Source organism: Cetorhinus maximus, chromosome 5 (assembly GCF_964194155.1).
Source record: "Cetorhinus maximus chromosome 5, sCetMax3.hap1.1, whole genome shotgun sequence".
In the NCBI taxonomy this organism is placed as follows: domain Eukaryota; kingdom Metazoa; phylum Chordata; class Chondrichthyes; order Lamniformes; family Cetorhinidae; genus Cetorhinus; species Cetorhinus maximus.
Window position 1 is genome coordinate 122,911,372 of NC_135883.1, and position 17,571 is coordinate 122,928,942.

Here is a 17,571-nt window from a genome sequence, read left to right on the forward strand (position 1 = left end):
CTGTTTCTGGAGGTGTTATTAGCCTATGCTTTTCAATTCACTAAGTTTTAATTAGAGTTTTCAAACTCTGACCAATTGTCTAACTGGAGCCTCCAAAAAGAATTAGATAACACAGACAACTTCCATAATTGCAAATGATTAATAGAACTTTCCACATAAAAAGTGTCATAGATTTAGCACTATAGAGTCGTGGACTATTTATTATTTTCCACTCTACAAGTAGATAGTAAAACATAGTTGCTGTAAATTTAACTGCTGTAAACATGTTATGTTTCTGATATTGCTTGCTTGGTCATTTAATGTTCAATAAAATTGTTTGGTATTTAAAGGCAAAAATAAGGTCTGGTCTGAGTGTTTTTTTTTATAGTCATTCATGGGATTGGGGCTTCGCTGGCTAGGCGAGCATTTATTGCCCATCCCTAATTGCCCTGGAGAACTGAGTGGCTTGCTAGGCCATTTCAGAGGGCATTTAAGAGTCAACCACATTGCTGTGGGTCTGGAGTCACATGTAGGCCAGACCAGGTAAGAACGGCAGATTTCCCTAAAGGATGTTAGTGAAGCAGATGGATTTTTGCGACAACAACAACAGCTTCGTGTTTTTTTTTAATTCATTCATGGGCTTTGCTGTCTGGGCCAGAATTTATTGCCCATAACTAGCTGCCCTTGAGATGGTGCTGGTGAGCTGCCTTCTTGAACCGCTGCAGTCCATGTGGTGTAGGTACACCCACAGAGCTGTTAGGAAGGAAGTTCCAGGATTTTGACCCAGCGACGGTGCAGGAATGGTGATATATTTCCAAGTCAGGATGGTGAGTGATTTGAAGGGGAACTTCCAGGTGGTGGTGTTCCCATCGATCTGCTGGCCTTGTCCTTCTAGATGGTAGTGGTCGTAGGTTTGGAAGGTGCTATCGAAGGAGCCTTGGTGAATTTCTGCAGTGCATCTTGCAGATGGTACACACTGCTGCTACTGTGCGTCGGTGGTGGAGGGAGTGAATGTTTGTGGATGTGGTGCCAATCAAGCAGACTTCTTTGTCCTGGACGGTGTCAAGCTTCTTGATTGTTGTGGGAGCTGCACTCATCCAAGCAAGTGGGGAGCATTCCAACACACACACCTGACTTGTGCCTTGTAGATGGTGGACAGGCTTTGGGGAGTCAGGAGGTGGGTTACTCGTCGCACGATTCCTAGCCTCTGGCTTGCTCTTATATCCACAGCATATAGATATATGGCTAGTCCAGTTCAGTTTCTGGTCAATGGTAACCCCCAGGATGTTGATATTGGGGGATTCAGTGATGGTAATGCCATTGAACATCAAGGGGCGATGATTGGATTCTCTCTTGTTGGAGATGGTTATTGCCTGACACTTGTGTGGTGTGAATATATCTTGCCACTTGTCAGCCCAAGCCTGGATATTCTCCAGGTCTTGCTGCGTGTGGACATAGACTGCTTCAGTACCTGAGGTGTCGCAAATGGTGCTGAACATCATGCAATCATCAGCAAACATTCCCATTTCTGATCTTATGATGGAAGGAAGGTCATTGATAAAGCAGCTGAAGATGGTAGGGCCGAGGACACTACCCTGAGGAACACCTGCGGTGCTGTCCTGGAGCTGAGATGACTGACCTCCAACAACCACAACCATCTTCCTTTATGCTAGGTATGACTCCAACCAGTGGAGAGTTTTCCCCCTGATTCCCATTGACTCCAGTTTTGCTAGGGCTCCTTGATGCCACACTCGGTCAAATGCTGCCTTGATGTCAAGGGCAGTCACTCTCACCTCACCTCGGGAGTTCAGCTCTTTTGTCCATGTTTGAACCAAGGCTGTAATGAAGTCAGGAGCTGGGTGGCCCCGGAGGAACCCAAACTGGGCATCAGTGAGTAGGTAAAAACAAAAAACTACTGCGGATGCTGGAAATCCAAAACAAAAACAGAATTACCTGGAAAAACTCAGCAGGTCTGGCAGCATCGGCGGCAAAGAAAAGAGTTGATGTTTCGAGTCCTCATGACCCTTCAACAGAACTGAGTAAAAATAGGAGAGGGGTGAAATATAAGCTGGTTTAAGGTGGGGGTGGGGGTGGGTGGGGGGGGTGGTGGTGGTGGGTAGGGGGAGAGAAGTTGGGGTGGGGGGGTGGTTGTAGGGACAAGCAAGCAGTGATAGGAGCAGATAATCAAAAGATGTCACAGATAAAGGAACAAAGAGGTGTTGAAGGTGGTGATATTATCTAAGAGAATGTGCTAATTAAGAATGGATGGCAGGACACTCAAGGTACAGCTCTAGTGGGGGTGGTGTGGAAAGACTGACAGGGCATTACAGGTATAGATTTAAAAATAATGGAAATAGGTGGGAAAAGAAAAATTTATATAAATTATACCTCCCCACTAGAGCTGTACCTTGAGTGTCCTGCCATCCATTCTTAATTAGCACATTCTCTTAGATAATATCACCACCTTCAACACCTCTTTGTTCCTTTATCTGTGACATCTTTTGATTATCTGCTCCTATCACTGCTTGCTTGTCCCTACAACCACCCCCACCCCCCACCAACTTTTCTCCCACCATCCCCTGCCCCACCTTAAACCAGCTTATATTTCACCCCTCTCCTATTTTTACTCAGTTCTGTTGAAGGGTCATGAGGACTCGAAACGTCAACTCTTTTCTTCTCCGCCGATGTGCCAGACCTGCTGAGTTTTTCCAGGTAATTCTGTTTTTGTATCAGTGAGTAGGTTATTGCTAAGCAAGTGTCGCTTGATAGCACTGTTGATGACCCCTTCCAATACTTTACTGATGATCGAGAGTAGACTGATGGGGCGGTAATTGGCCAGGTTGGATTTGTCCTGCTTTTTGTGTACAGGACATACCTGGGCAATTTTCCACATAGCCGGGTAGATGCCAGTGTTGTAGTTGGAACAGCTTGGCTAGGGACGTGGCAAGTTCCGCAGCACAAGTCTTCAGTACTATGTCGGAATATTGTCAGGCTCCATAGCCTTTGCACTATCCAGCGCATTCAGCCATTTCTTGATATCATGTGGAGTGAATCAAATTGGCTGAAGACTGGCACCTGTGATGCTGAGGACCTCCGGAAGAGGCCGAGATGGATCATCCACTCGGCACTTCTGGCTGAAGATTGTAGCAAATGCTTCAGCCTTATCTTTTGCACTGATGTGCTGGGCTCCTCTATCATTAAAGATGGAGATATTTGTGGAGCCTCCTCCTCCAGTGAGCTGTTTAATTGTCCACCACCATTCACAACTGGATGTGGCAGGACTGCAGAGCTTAGATCTGATCCGTTGGTTGTGAGATCGCTGAGCCCTGTCTACCACTTGCTGCTTCTGCTGTTTGGCACGCAAGTGTGTTGTAGCTTCACCAGGTTGACACCTCATTTTTAGGTATTCCTGGTGCTGCTCCTGGCATGCCCTCCTGCACTCTTTATTGAACCAGGGTTGATCCCCTGGCTTGATGGTAATGGTAGAGTGGGGGATATACTGGGCCATGACAAACAGTTTGTGTTTGAGTACAATTCTGGTCCTGCTGATGGCCCACAGTGCCTCAAGGTTGACCAGTCTTGAGTTGCTAAATCTGTTCGAAATCTATTCCATTTAGCACAGTGGTAGTGCCACACAACACGATGGAGGGTATCCTCAACTTCGTCTCCACAAGGTGGTCACTCCTACCAATACTCTTTTGGACAGATGCATCTGCAGCATTCAGGTTGGTGAGGATGAGGTCAAGTATGTTTTTCCCTCTTGTTGGTTCCCTCACCACCTGCCACAGACCCAGCCCAGCAGCTATGTCATTTAGGACTGGGCCAGCTCGGTCAGTAGTGGTGCTACCGAGCCACTCTTGGTGATGGACATTCAAGTCCCCCACCCAGAGTACATTCTGCACCCTTGCTGCACTCAGTGCTTCCTCCAAGTGGTGTTTGACATGGAGGAGCACTGATTCATCAGCTAAGGGAGGACAGTACTTGGTACTTGCCCATGTTTGACCTGATGACATGAGACTTCATGGGGTCCGGAGTCGATGTTGAGGACTCCCAGGGCAACTCCGTCCCGACTGTATACCACTGTGCCAGTGGGACAGGACATACCCAGGGATGGTGATGGTGGACATTATCTGTAAGATATGATTCCATGAGGACGACTATGTCAGGCTGTTGCTGTGAGACAGCTCTCCCAATTTTTGCAGTAGCCTCCAGACATTAGTAAGGAGGACATTGCAGGGTCGACAGGGCTGAGTTTGCCGTTGCCTTTCCCGGTGCCTAGGTTGATGCCAGGTGGTCTGTCCAGTTTCATTCCTTTTTTGAGACTTTGTAGTGGTTTGTTACACCTGAGTGGCTTGCCAGGCCATTTCAGAGGGCATTTAAGAGTCAACCGCATTGCTGTGGGTCTGGAGTCAAGTGTAGGCCAGACCAGGTAAGGACAACAGATTTCCTTCCCTAAAGGACATTAGTGAATCAGATGGGTCTTTACAACAATCGAGAATGGTTCCATGGTCATGTTAGACTTTTAATCCAGATTTTTATTTAATTCAAATTCCACCATCCTGTGTCGGGATTCAAACCCCAGTCCCCTGGCCCCCAGACCATTACCCTGGGTCTCTGGTGTACCAATACACCATCGCCTCATTGGTCTTTTAATTCCAGATTTTTTTTGCCATATTTTTAAAACAATAGATCCGGAGGAGGTATGGAAAGGGCCAGTAGTTGCAGTGATTTGAAAAAGAGCACTCTGTTCTTTAACCTGGGTGTCAAGGCACCCAGGCAAATAAACCCATTCTTGAGGATGTAGAGAGGAAGGGCTCACCTATGAACATAATCTGAAACATTAAAGCCAAAAATATCTGGAGTAAAAAGGGTAGGAGAAGCCAAAAAAGTAAAAGTGGCATCCTTCACTATTGTTAGTCTTGGTGTTGGCCTTGAGTGTGTGTCCACATTTTGAAAGGCTATGGGTTCATGTCCTACTACTAGATTCATAGCATATAATCTATGCTGGCACTACAGGGGGTTACTGCATTGTTGAAGATGCTGCCTTTTGGATGGGATGTTTAACTGAAGCCCTGTCTGCCTTCTCAGGTAGTTGTAAAGAATCCCAAGAACTACTTGAAGCAGAACAATGAACTGTCCGAGCCAACAATTATCCCACTACCACCTAAAACACACATTCACCTCATTGCAGTTTGGGGGAGCTTCTGTTTACAAGTTGGCTGCTTCTGTCATTATCTATAAAACACCACAGACCACATTGCAATAATAAGTAATTGGATGTAACATGCTTTATGATGGCCTGAGGATGTGGAAGGGAACATGCAGGGCTGCTATACACAAATGGCGATGCAAGTACAAATCCTGGTGGAACACCCAATTTGCAAATTCATGTGACTGACTTCCTGTGATCCTCCACTCTCTCCAATATGCCCACAGGGGTATCTTTAACTCCATGCAAATCAGTACACTAGCAGCTTTGGCTGTACGAAGAGATGCTATACAGCAAGATGTTTCCTTAATGCTTCTTTCCCCAACAAGACCAATATGAAACAAAAATGGTGAGTTTTTGAGATTATTCAGCAAAAAAAGCAATGTGCTTTTAACAGCAAGGACACAGATGATGTGACAAATGGATAGACCTCCAAATCAAAGCATTTTTTTATTTGGGTACTTAGCCTATTTGAGCACTATTAAGGTGTGGGCACTGTGTTATACGAACATACAAACAGACGAAATAGCAGCAGGAGTAGGCCATTTGGCCCCTCGAGCCTGCTCCACCATTCAATAAGATCATGGCTGATCTGTTTGTGTTTAGAGTTCCACATTCCCATCTACCCCCGATAACCTTTCAATCTGTTGTCTAACAAGAATCTATCTACAAAGATAAAAACAAAAAGCTAAAAGCAACTGCGGATGCTGGAAATCCAAAACAAAATAAAAACAGAATTACCTGGAAAAACTCAGCAAGTCTGGCAGCATCGGCGGAGAAGAAATCAGTCAACGTTTCGAGCCCTCATGGCTCTTCGGCAGAACTGAAGCATAGTTTCAACAAGGGAGAAATATAAATTGGTTTAAGGTGGGTGGGGGGGAAGAGACACATTGAGGGTGTGGTGTGAGCAGATAATCAAAAGATGTCAGAGACAAAAGGGTCAAATGGTGTTGAAGGTGGTGGTCTTTGTCTGAGAGAAGTGCTAATTAAGAATGGAAAACAGGATATTCAAAGTACAGCTCTAGTGGGGGTGGGGTGGAAAGACTAAAGGTTTTAGTTTTGGATTTAAAAATAATGGAAATAGGTGGGGAAAGAAGAATCTATATAAATTATTAAAAAAAAAGGCGGGTGGGGGGGGGAAAGAAACGGGGTGGGGATGGGGGGAGGGGGAGTTTAAGATCTAAAGTTGTTGAATTCAATATTCAGCCCAGAAGGCTGTAAAGTGCCTAGTCGGAAGATGAGGTGCTGTTCCTCCAGTTTGCGTTGGGCTTCACTGGAACAATGCAGCAAGCCAAGGACAGACATGTGGGCAAGAGAACAGGGTGGAGTGTTAAAATGGCAAGCGACAGGGAGGTTTGGGTCTTTCTTGCGGACAGACCGCAGGTGTTCCGCAAAACAGTCGCCCAGTTTGCGTTTGGTCTCTCCAATGTAGAGGAGACCGCATTGGGAGCAACGAATGCAGTAGACTAAGTTAGGGGAAATGCAAGTGAAATGCTGCTTCACTTGAAAGGAGTGTTTGGGCCCTTGGACGGTGAGGAGAGAGGAAGTGAAGGGGCAGGTGTTGCATCTTCTGCGTGGGCATGGGGAGGTGCCATAAGTGGGGGTTGAGGAGTAGGGGGTGATGGAGGAGTGGACCAGGGTGTCCCGGAGGGAACGATCCCTACGGAATGCCGTCAAGGGGGGTGAAGGGAAGATGTGTTTGGTGGTGGCATCATGCTGGAGTTGGCGGAAATGGCGGAGGATGATCCTTTGAATGCGGAGGCTGGTGGGGTGATAAGTGAGGACAAGGGGGACCCTATCATGTTTCTGGGAAGGAGGAGAAGGCGTGAGGGAGGATGCGCGGGATATGGGCCGGACACGGTTGAGGGCCCTGTCAACGACCGTGGATGGAAAACCTCGGTTAAGGAAGAAGGAGGACATGTCAGAGGAGCTGTTTTTGAAGGTAGCGTCATCAGAACAGATGCGACGGAGGCGAAGGAACTGAGAGAATGGGATGGAGTCTTTACAGGAAGCGGGGTGTGAGGAGCTGTAGTCGAGGTAGCTGTGGGAGTCGGTAGGCTTGTAATGGATATTGGTGGACAGTCTATCATCAGAAATTGAGACAGAGAGGTCAAGGAAGGGAAGAGAAGTGTCAGAGATGGACCATGTGAAGATGATGGAGGGCCTCCACCTTAACCATATTCAGTGACCCTGCCTCCACCGCCTTCTGAGGCAGAGAGTTCCAAAGTTGCACTGAGAGAAAAAAATTTTCCTCACCTCTGTCCTATAAGAGGGACCCCTACTTTTAAACCAGTGCTCCCTGGTTCTGGACTCAACAACAAGAAAAACATCCTTTTCAAGTCCACCTTGTCAAGACCATTCAGGGTCTTATATTGATTGATACTTCAATCAAATCACCCCTCACTCTTCTAAACTCCAATGGATACAAGCCCAGTCTGTCCAACCTATCCTCATAAGACAACCTGATCATTCCAGGTATTAATCTAGTAAACCTCCTCTGAACCGACTTCAATGCATTTATATCCTTCCTTAAATAAGGAGCAATTTTCCGAACTCAGGACATCCCAAAGCTCGTTACAGACAATGAAGTTCTTCTGAAGTTTAGTCTCTATGGTACTGTAGGAAATGCAGCAAGGCCCCACAACCTGATCATGATGATTTAATCCATTTTAGTGATGTTGGTTGTGGGATAACTATCGATTAGGGCACCATGGAGAACTCCCACGCACTTCTTAGAATAGTACCATGGGTTCATCCAGGTGCAAGAGCAGATTCAGTCTCAGTTTAATATTTCATCTGAAAGACAGTGCCTCAGTGCTGCACTGAAGTGTCAGCCTAGGTTTTCTGCTGAAGCCTCGGCAGTGGGGTTTAAACTTTCTGATTCAGAGGCGAGAGTGCTACCACTGAGCCAAGGCTAACACCGTAGGTACCATGTGTGACTCTGTGCTCAAAGGAGATCTAGCACACCGTGAAAGTTGTGCAATCTGTCCAGCTGCTTCCTCAGGAAACGTGATGAAGGTGTTATCCTTGCAAATCTAGCAGTTGTCACTTCCCTGATAATAAGTGCACTGTTGACTCCCTATTGTGGTAGTTGAGTCAACACCCTCGAGAAAATACCCATCTTGAAATCTATGTGAAGCATGAACTCACAGCCAGCAGAAACCAAGAATGATGAAGGAAAGTATTTGCCAAAAGAAACAAAATGCCAAAGTAAAGCACTACTGAGTAAAACAACGAATTCATGCAACATAATAGACAAAATGTACATGCAAACTTCATAGTAAAACAAAAATCAAGGGAAAACTCACCATTGTACTTTAAGGGGATTGCTTCAGCAGGTAAGCTCCTAAGAACAGCCATAGGTCAACCTTTTGTGCCAAGACTCATGATGCAATGAAGCCTTGTTCAAACAATGCACAAAAAATTACTCTATGGTTTTAATTTTAAGTATTGTAAGATACAATTGAAGTACAAATAGTGAGGCTGTGCATGTCACTGGCATAGTTTTACCCAAGTTGCCACTTAGGGAATGGGGCACATGTGGTCAGTCTCCCAATTTTCTCTCCCAAGTCTGCTGCATTATGAGGTACAAATCTTGCAATTATTACCATTTGATATTATGAAAAAAATTCTCCAAAGAATTATAAGCATGCCCAGAGCAGATGAGAGAATTAACATAGATGAAATGAAGATACAACACTTGCTGCAGGTACCTAAAATAGCAATGAATCATGAAAAGGTACTTGCATTGTAAGATTAAGAAAAAATATCTATCGTTTTTGAATTGCAGAAGTCCTTGAGTTTTTACTTTAACGGATGATTTTTTTTTTAAGGTCTGCACATTCCACGCTTCTGCCATGTTTGACTAATGTTAGTAAAAAGAGACCATCAAACTTGTTCAAAGACTGCACTCTGCATTTTGGACGTATTTTATTTCCCATGAGCTTTATTAATTTGAAAGCTATTATCCTTGGGATTTGGGATGTAATTTTAAGATGCTTAATTTTTTTTTCTCTTCACAACGCAATGTGTAAAACTAATTGCTCTCTCTTGGGTTTAGTCTTGACTTATTCAGGAAGATTAGACAAAAGGCTTGGAGGTAGGCGCCTGGTGTTGGATATTTCTGATTTAAGCACTTTATGTGGCATGAAATGGAAAACATTGTAGGATTTATGGCCATTAACCCTGTTGAACATTAAGTAAAAAGCAAGGGGAGAGCATAAATTGCTGTAAGCAATTTGGTACAGTGTATCAAAAAGAAAATTGATTAAACATGGCCGGTCGTAATGAAGGACACGATAAAGGACAAAATAATAAAATGAACCAGAATTTGCAGAAAATTTACAATGGTTCATCTAATGCACACATCATTGCTATGGTGTAAAATGGTAGGAAGTTATGGTGTGAGTGTCATACGTCACACCATAATTTTCTGGAACTTTTGAGCCAAGACCCTCACCAGAATAGTTAAGAAAAAAGCTCACCATACACTCATCAAAATTAATGGAGATTTTGAATTTGCTGAAATAACATTACCTTGATTGGCCCTGCCACTTAGACTATTAAAGAATGGTGCTTGTGGGTTACACAATAGTGTTAGTGGGTTTAGGATTTAGGGCCTCATGATTTGTCACATCTCCCGAATACTACAGGCTCAGTGCTTTCCTGCAGGATTCAGAAATAGATGAGGAACAAACACAGCCAGGCAGGGAAAGAATTAGCCCACAATCAAAAGACCAAAGCTTGCTGGTAGAATTATGCCATCATTTGCTTCACATAAACAGAATCTTGCCCTCAATCTTCCCATTAGTTTTAAAAACTTCTTTCATTTGTACACTAATTTCCCTTTAATCTTGCTGCAAAAAGTTCAGGGTGGCACTTAATGGTATAAGTATCTTTTTAGGTGCATGATTAGTGTTAATGTAATGCCAATCAACATCTCTGGCCCGGAAAGGGGACAATTTAAACTATTCAGTTTCATTCCTGCTGATAGTAAATTGTTGTTAAAGATGTTAATAATATCAAATTTTTATCATTTTACATATTTTTCTTAGGATCAGGAGTAAGCCATTTGGCCCCTCAAGCCTGACAGCTGGAGCCTCATGGCTGATCTTCCACCATTAACACCGTCTTCCTGTACTATCCCCATATCCCTTAATGTCAGTGGTATCTAGAAATCTATCAACCTCTGCTTTGAACGTACTTTGGACATACTTACTTTTCCTTTCTTCCTCTGTTTTCTCTCTCTATACAATTATTCTTTTCCTCACTTTATTTCTGGTTCTGTATCTCGTTTGGCTCTAATTCACCCTCCAGGTGGCCCGTGCAACCCTCCTCACACCATGATGACCAGGGCATCATGACTAAACACTACCTCCCCCTCTCTTCTACCCCACCCCCTCCCCCACCCCTACCCCACAGCCATGTAACCTCATGAGAGAGTCAAAAACCCAAGGCCGCTAAGGAAAAAAAACTACACTGTAAAATTACTCTCTGACAACCTCGGGCATTTCTGTTTCTTTCTCAATCCTTAAATCTCATTGGTTAAGGTCACGCACAATTGGTCCCAACGTTCACAGATGCCCTCACCCTTCCAATATAAGCTCACACATTCAGGAAGTTAAGATGCACTTAAATTTCAAACTGAAGGTGAAATTATAGAATAAGGATGCTCACTGCGCAATGCCCTGTTCCGGCAAGATCTGGCCCCAAGTGTCGTCTTCACAAAATCCATGGTCAGACACATATCCTTGACCGTTGGTTCTGAGAACAATTACGTCAAGCTGTGCATCAGCTGCAAGGCCTACAGCTCATTCCACTTACCAATAAACCACAGGCCAATAATAGATCTTAGAAGAAAACTTGAAGGAAAATTAATCAAAAACAGGCCGATGAAAAGAAAGACAGATTGATTGCCACTTGCACTGAACTCATTCACTGGAATTGGAATTGCGCAGAATGGGTTCATAATGTGGAAAATAAATGTGATTTACTAACTGACAAGACAGGTTGTCAAACATGAAATTAACTAGACACTGGAATGTGCAACAATAATGAGCAGCCCTTGTATCCGCACCCTCCTAATTATAAGCAAAGAGCATTAATTAGAAAATAAGAAAACAGAACTATCTCTACTTATAGTCAGCGCAGGTAAGGATACAAAGGTTTCCCACATAGGGAACCTGCATGAATTGCTTAAGCTCTTCCTCTTCGAGGTGTTAAATAACCTGTTCTGTTTTTTATATTGGCCCAGGTAATGTATTGAACTTTAGCTGTCCCACTTTGGAACCATCTGCGCCCTTCCTCCAGCTCATTCTAATCTGTTTCTCCAGCAAATTTTGAAGTGAATTTGCCACCAGAGAATCAGGCAACACAACAGTTTAACTTATGGCATTTGTCGGTAATATGTTTTCAGTGTTTATCTGATGGTTTACGCATTGACGTTGCAGTGAATTCCAGGCTACTGATGAACTCACTGGAGCTGCAATACCATGTGCAAATTTCAATGGCAATGCTGCAGAATAGTTCAGCTTGGGCTTGTGTCCAGAATTCTCCATGAAATAAGTTTCCACCTCAGATGTACTACCAGAGGAAGAACCATCCAAAGATTAGTCAGCAAGGAAATTGTGCAGCTCACATTGCTGCATATATGGGTATTAAATTTCCACCACCCCCTCACCCAGGAGAATACTGACACATAAGGGCTAAGAATCATTATGAGGAACTAGATGAATTATAGTCAAGAGTAATAATTGAATTTTCCTGCCAGTGTGCAACAACAGCAACCAGCTGAGTTATTTCTAACTTTATGACCTTGAAGCAAATCATAATAAGGATTCCTACCTGCACTCCCTTAGATAAAGCCCCATGCATTACAAATGTAAAATATTCAGAAGAATCCAATTACAGTAATTAATAAAGCACTTGCTGTATAATTTTTTTCAATAATATAGAGCTATTAAAATGGGTTTATTGTTAATTAGCACTAACATTTTGCTGTGTTAAGCAATTTGAGGAGAAGAATATGGAATACAGGATATTATTTAAATAGAGAGAGATTGCAGTAGAAGAGGATCTGGATGTCCTTGTACATTTTTTAAAATTCATTCACAGGATGTGGACTTCGCTGGCTGGGCCAGCATTTATTGCCAATCCCTAGTTTCCCTTGAGAAAGTGGTGGTGAGCTGCCTTCTTGAACCGCTGCTGTCCATGTGATGTAAGTACACCCACAGTGCTGTTAGGAAGGGAGTTCCAGGGTTTTGACCTAGCGACAGTGAAGGAATGGAGATATATTTCCAAGTCAGGATGGTGAGTGACTTGGAGGAGAACTTCCAGGTGGTGTTCCCATCTATCTGCTGACTTTGTCCTTCTCGGTGGTAGTGGTCATGGGTTTGGAAGGTGCTGTCTAAGGAACCTTGGTGAATTCCTGTAGTGCAGCTTGTAGATGGTACAAACTGCTGCTACTGTGCATCAGTAGTGGAGGGAGTGAATGTTTGTAGATGTGGTGCCAATCAAGCGGACTACTTTGTCCTGGACAGTGTCCAGCCTCTTGAGTGTTGTAAGAGCTGCACTCATCCAGGCAAGTGGGGAGTATTCCGTTACATTCCTGACTTGTACCATGTAGATGGTGGATGAGCTTTGAGGAATCAGGAGATGAGTTACTCATCGCACGGTTCCTAGCCTCTGACATGCTCTTGTAGCCACAGTATTTATATGGCTAGTCCAGTTCAGTTTCTGGTCAATGGTAACCCCCAGGATGTTGATAGTGGAGGATTCAGTGATGGTAATGCCATTGAACATCAAGGGGCGATGGTTGGATTCTCTCTTGTTGGAGATGGTCATTGCCTGACACCTGTGTGGCACAAATGTTTCTTGCCACTCGTCAGCCCAAGCCTGAATATGGTCCAGGTCCTGCTGCATTTGGACATGGACTGCTTCAGTATCTGAGGAGTTGCAAATGGTGCTGAACATTGTGCAATCATCAGGGAACATTCTCATTTCTGACCTTATGATGGAGGGAAGGTCATTGATGAAGCAGCTGAAGATGGTTGGGCCAAAGACACTACCCTGAGGATCACCTGCGGAGATGTCCTGGAGCTGAGGTGACTGACCTCCAACAACCACAACCATCTTCCTTTGTGCTAGGTATGACTCCAACCAGTGGAGAGTTTTCCCCCTGATTCCCATTGACTCCAGTTTTGCTAGGACTCCTTGATGCCACACTCGGTCAAATGCTGCCTTGATGTCAAGGGCAGTCACTCTAACCTCACCTCGGGCATTCAGCTCTTTTGTCCATGTTTGAACCAAGGCTGTAATGAGGTCAGGAGCTGAGTGGCCCTGGCGGAACCCAAACTGGGCATCAGTGAGCAGGTTATTGCTATGCAAGTGCTGCTTGATTGCACTGTTGATGACCCCTTCCATTCCTTTACTAAGTAGACTGAGAATAGACTGATGGGGCGTTAATTGGCCGGGTTGGATTTGTCCTGCTTTTTGTGTACATACCTGGGCAATTTTCCACATAGCCAGGTAGATGCATGTGTTGTAGCTGTACTGGAACAGCTTGGCTGGGGGCACAGCAAGTTCTGGGGCGCAAGTCTTCAGTGCTATTGCCGGAATATTGTCAGGGCCCATAGTCTTTGCAGTATCCAGTGCCTTCAGCCATTTCTTGATATCACATGGAGTGAACCAAATTGGCTGAAGACTGGCATCTCTGATGCTGGGGACCTCCGGAGGAGGCCAAGATGGATCTTCCACTCTGCAATTATGACTGAAGATTGTTGCGAATGCTTCAGGCTTATCTTTTGCACTGCTGTGCTGGGCTCCTCCATCATTGAGGATGGGGATCTTTATGGAGCCTCCTCCTCCAGTGAGTTGTTTAATTGTCCACCACCATTCACGACTGGATGTGGCTGGATTGCAGAGCTTAGATCTGATCCATTGGGTGTGGGATCGCTTAGCTCTGTCTATCACTTGCTGCTTATGCTGTTTGGCACACAAGTAGTCCTGTGTTATAGCTTCACCAAGTTGACACCTTATTTTTAGGTATGCCTGGTACTGCACCTGGAATGCCCTCCTGCAGTCTCCATTGAACCAGGGTTGATCCCCTGGCTTGATCATAATGGTAGAGTGGGGGATATGCCGGGCCATGAGGTTGCAGATTGTGTTCGTGTACAATTCTGCTGCTGCTGATAGCCCACAGCGCCTCATGGATGCCCAGTCTTGAGTTGCTAGATCTGTTCAAAATCTATCCCATTTAGTAAAGTGCCACACAACACGATGGAGGGTTTCCTCAACGTGCTGTGAGTCTGGAGTCACCTGTAGGCAAGACCAGGTAAGGATGACAGATATCCTTTCCTAAAGCGCATTAGTGATGGGTTTTTACAATAAAGGTTTCACTTTTAATTTCAGGTTTTTTATTGAATTCAAATTCCACCATCTGCTGTGGCAGGACTCGAACCCTGGTCCCCAGAGCATTATCCTGGGTTTCTGGATTACTAGTCCAACAACAATACCACTACACCACATGAATCATAATGTGTTAGCACGCAGGTGCAGCAAGCAATTCGGAAGGCAAATGGAATGTTGGCTTTCAGTGCAAGGGGGATGGAGTATAAAAGTCGGGAAGTCTGCTACAACTGTACAGGGCATTGATGAGACCACACCTAGAGAACCTTGTACAGTTTTGGTCACCTAACCTAAGGAGGGACATGCTTGCATTGGAGACAGTTCAGAGAATGTTCACTAGGCTAATTCCTCAGATGAAGGGATTGTCTTATGAGGAAAGGTTGAGCAGGTTGGGCCAATACTCATTGGAGTTTAGAACAATGAAAGGTGATCTTACATATAAGATTCTAAGGGGGCTTGATAGCTGAGAGGATGTTACCTCTTGCGGGGGAATCTAGAACTAGGCGGCACAGTTTCATTTAAGACAGAGGTGGGGAGGAATTTCTTCATTCAGTGGGTCATTGGAGTTTGGACTTCTCTCCCCCACAGAGCAGGGGAGGCTGGGTCATTGACTATATCCAAGGTTGAGTTAGACAGATTTTTGATTGACAAGGGATGCAAAGGTTATGGGGACAGGCAGGAAAGTGGAGTTAAGGCCACATCAGGTCAGCCATGACCTTATTGACTGGTGGAGCACAGAAGGACCTCCACCAGTCAAGGGGCTGAATGGCCTGCTCCTGTTCTTATTTGTTATATTGTTATGAAAGAGAGGTATTGGCTAGAGGATCAGAGGGACTAGGTTGTGCTCTCCTGGCAGGATTTTCCAAGCCAAGGATTCTTAACCTGGGGACAGGATATTCTACGGGACCTATTTGTATATTGCTTGCAGAACTTTCCTTGTTGTCTCTCCAGGGATGAATGAATCGAGGAGTTTGAGGGGTTGTTAGGGAGATTACATGGATTTCAATGTCATGGATTTCAATGTTTTTGAAAACTCCAAAGTTGATGGATATATAGAAATCATATTTCATTCCTGTCTGTCTCCCTACTTATGTATACAGATAGTATAGTATTGCCAAGGTCAGGCCTTGGAAACTGATTTTTGTTTTAAAACTAGCAACGTGTATTGCAAAACCTGTTTTCTACAAGGGATTTTATCTATTTCTTTTAAAGAAGCATTGACGGTCACCAGAAGCAGAGAATTGAGAGCATGATTTTGATTCTATCACTTAACATAACTAAGCCAATTTGTAAGATTTACATTCTGGAATTTAAGTGGGATCCTCCAGAACATCAATCCGATGTGTGGTAGCTGCTGCTGAGACCAGGCCTGACTCACTAAGAAGGGAGAAAGGTGGCAGCCGCTGGTTACTGAATCTAGATCCCCTGGCTCGAGCTCTCTGTCCTCCACTGGATGTTTCGCCCCTCCTCACAGGGCATGGTTTGTTGTCCCTCCTCTACCAGGCTAATTGGGGCAGTTGCTCACATACTTTCACCACCAACCACACCCCCTCACCCTGCTCCCTGAATCCTCTCACATCCATACTGAATCCAGTAACATCCGTAGACCATTCAATTAAAATATCCTGCAGCAATTGAAATTAGCTAGTGGCGGCTCCATTTATATTGGTTCCATTTCAGTTTGATTTTTTTTTTGTTCTATTTTTGTATTTGTGCAGTGAAGGTTGTCAGTCAAATGAAGAAGGAATTGAGGAAGGAAGCTACAGCGGTGAAACAGTGAGTCACTGTCTTCATGGAGAAAGCAGAGCAGAATGTGACAACATTAGGACCGGAATTTTCCACCCCACCCTTGGCATCAGGTGCCATGGCGGGCATGAGCAGACAATGTGGTGGGAAGGCCAAAAATCGGTTTTATGCCGTCATCAAACCAGTTTGCGATCGCCAGCTCCACCCATCGATGGCGGACCGTCCAGCATCAGGAACCTAATTTCAATGCATTTGCATCTCATCATTTTATCCGCCCACTGGAATCATCCCCCCCGCTCCGATGTGTTTCACAACAGCATTTAAAAGGTGTGCACCTAGCGAGCTGAACTTTGCGGGGAACTCGGAGGTGAGCGCATAGTAACGTTGCACAGCACTCACGAGGGTTGCCCATTTGGCTTCAAGGAAGAGGCGCCATGCATTCAGGTGAGGGCACAGGCAAGTCACTTTTTCCCGGCTGGCTGACAGTGCGATGCCGGGGCAAAGCCTGCTCTGCGGTTGTGGGTGGGGGGGCAAGACAGCACAGTCTGATGGTACTGCACAAGCACATACGGTGGGGGAGAGGGAAGCGGCCACACATTAGGGAAACCTTGTATTCTACAGCTGAGACAGTTCAGGAGCAGCCACATTGACATGTTTAGAGTCGAGCCTCTAGCTTATCTGCCCACTCAAGCAACACAGAGGAATGAAAGTGCCATCAAATGCTTCTGAACATTTTACCCCTCAGATGCAGACTGCAAATTAATGAGCGTTTTAGTGGGCTGGAGAACAGTTGGATCACTAGGCAAGTTGTACAATCTCCTTGCAAAAGCTGTCCATGGAGCAATCACTGGTGGAGGTGCTCACAGCCTCTTGCAGTGTCATCATTCAGGTTTGGACCAGTCTCCCCCATGGTTCAAGCTAACAGTGCAGCCTTGCAGTGCGGGTTAGGAGAATGCCTGCGCTTGAGCTGAGAGCACAGCATGCAGTCCAATGGGTAAAGCTGCCGCCAATCGGTCAGGGGGGACTGGGCCGGAGGCGGGTGGGGTTTCGGGCAGCCATATTGTGCATTAAACTCTGGCCATCCGAGCGATACGGAGCAAAAAGCCGCCATTGCTGTCAGTGGTGTTTTTCCCACCCTACCGCAAATCTGGGATGATTCCGCCCTAAGAAACTGTTAGGGTTGACACTGACTGCTGGCAAAACTGAAAGGTTTGAAATCTCATTTAAATATT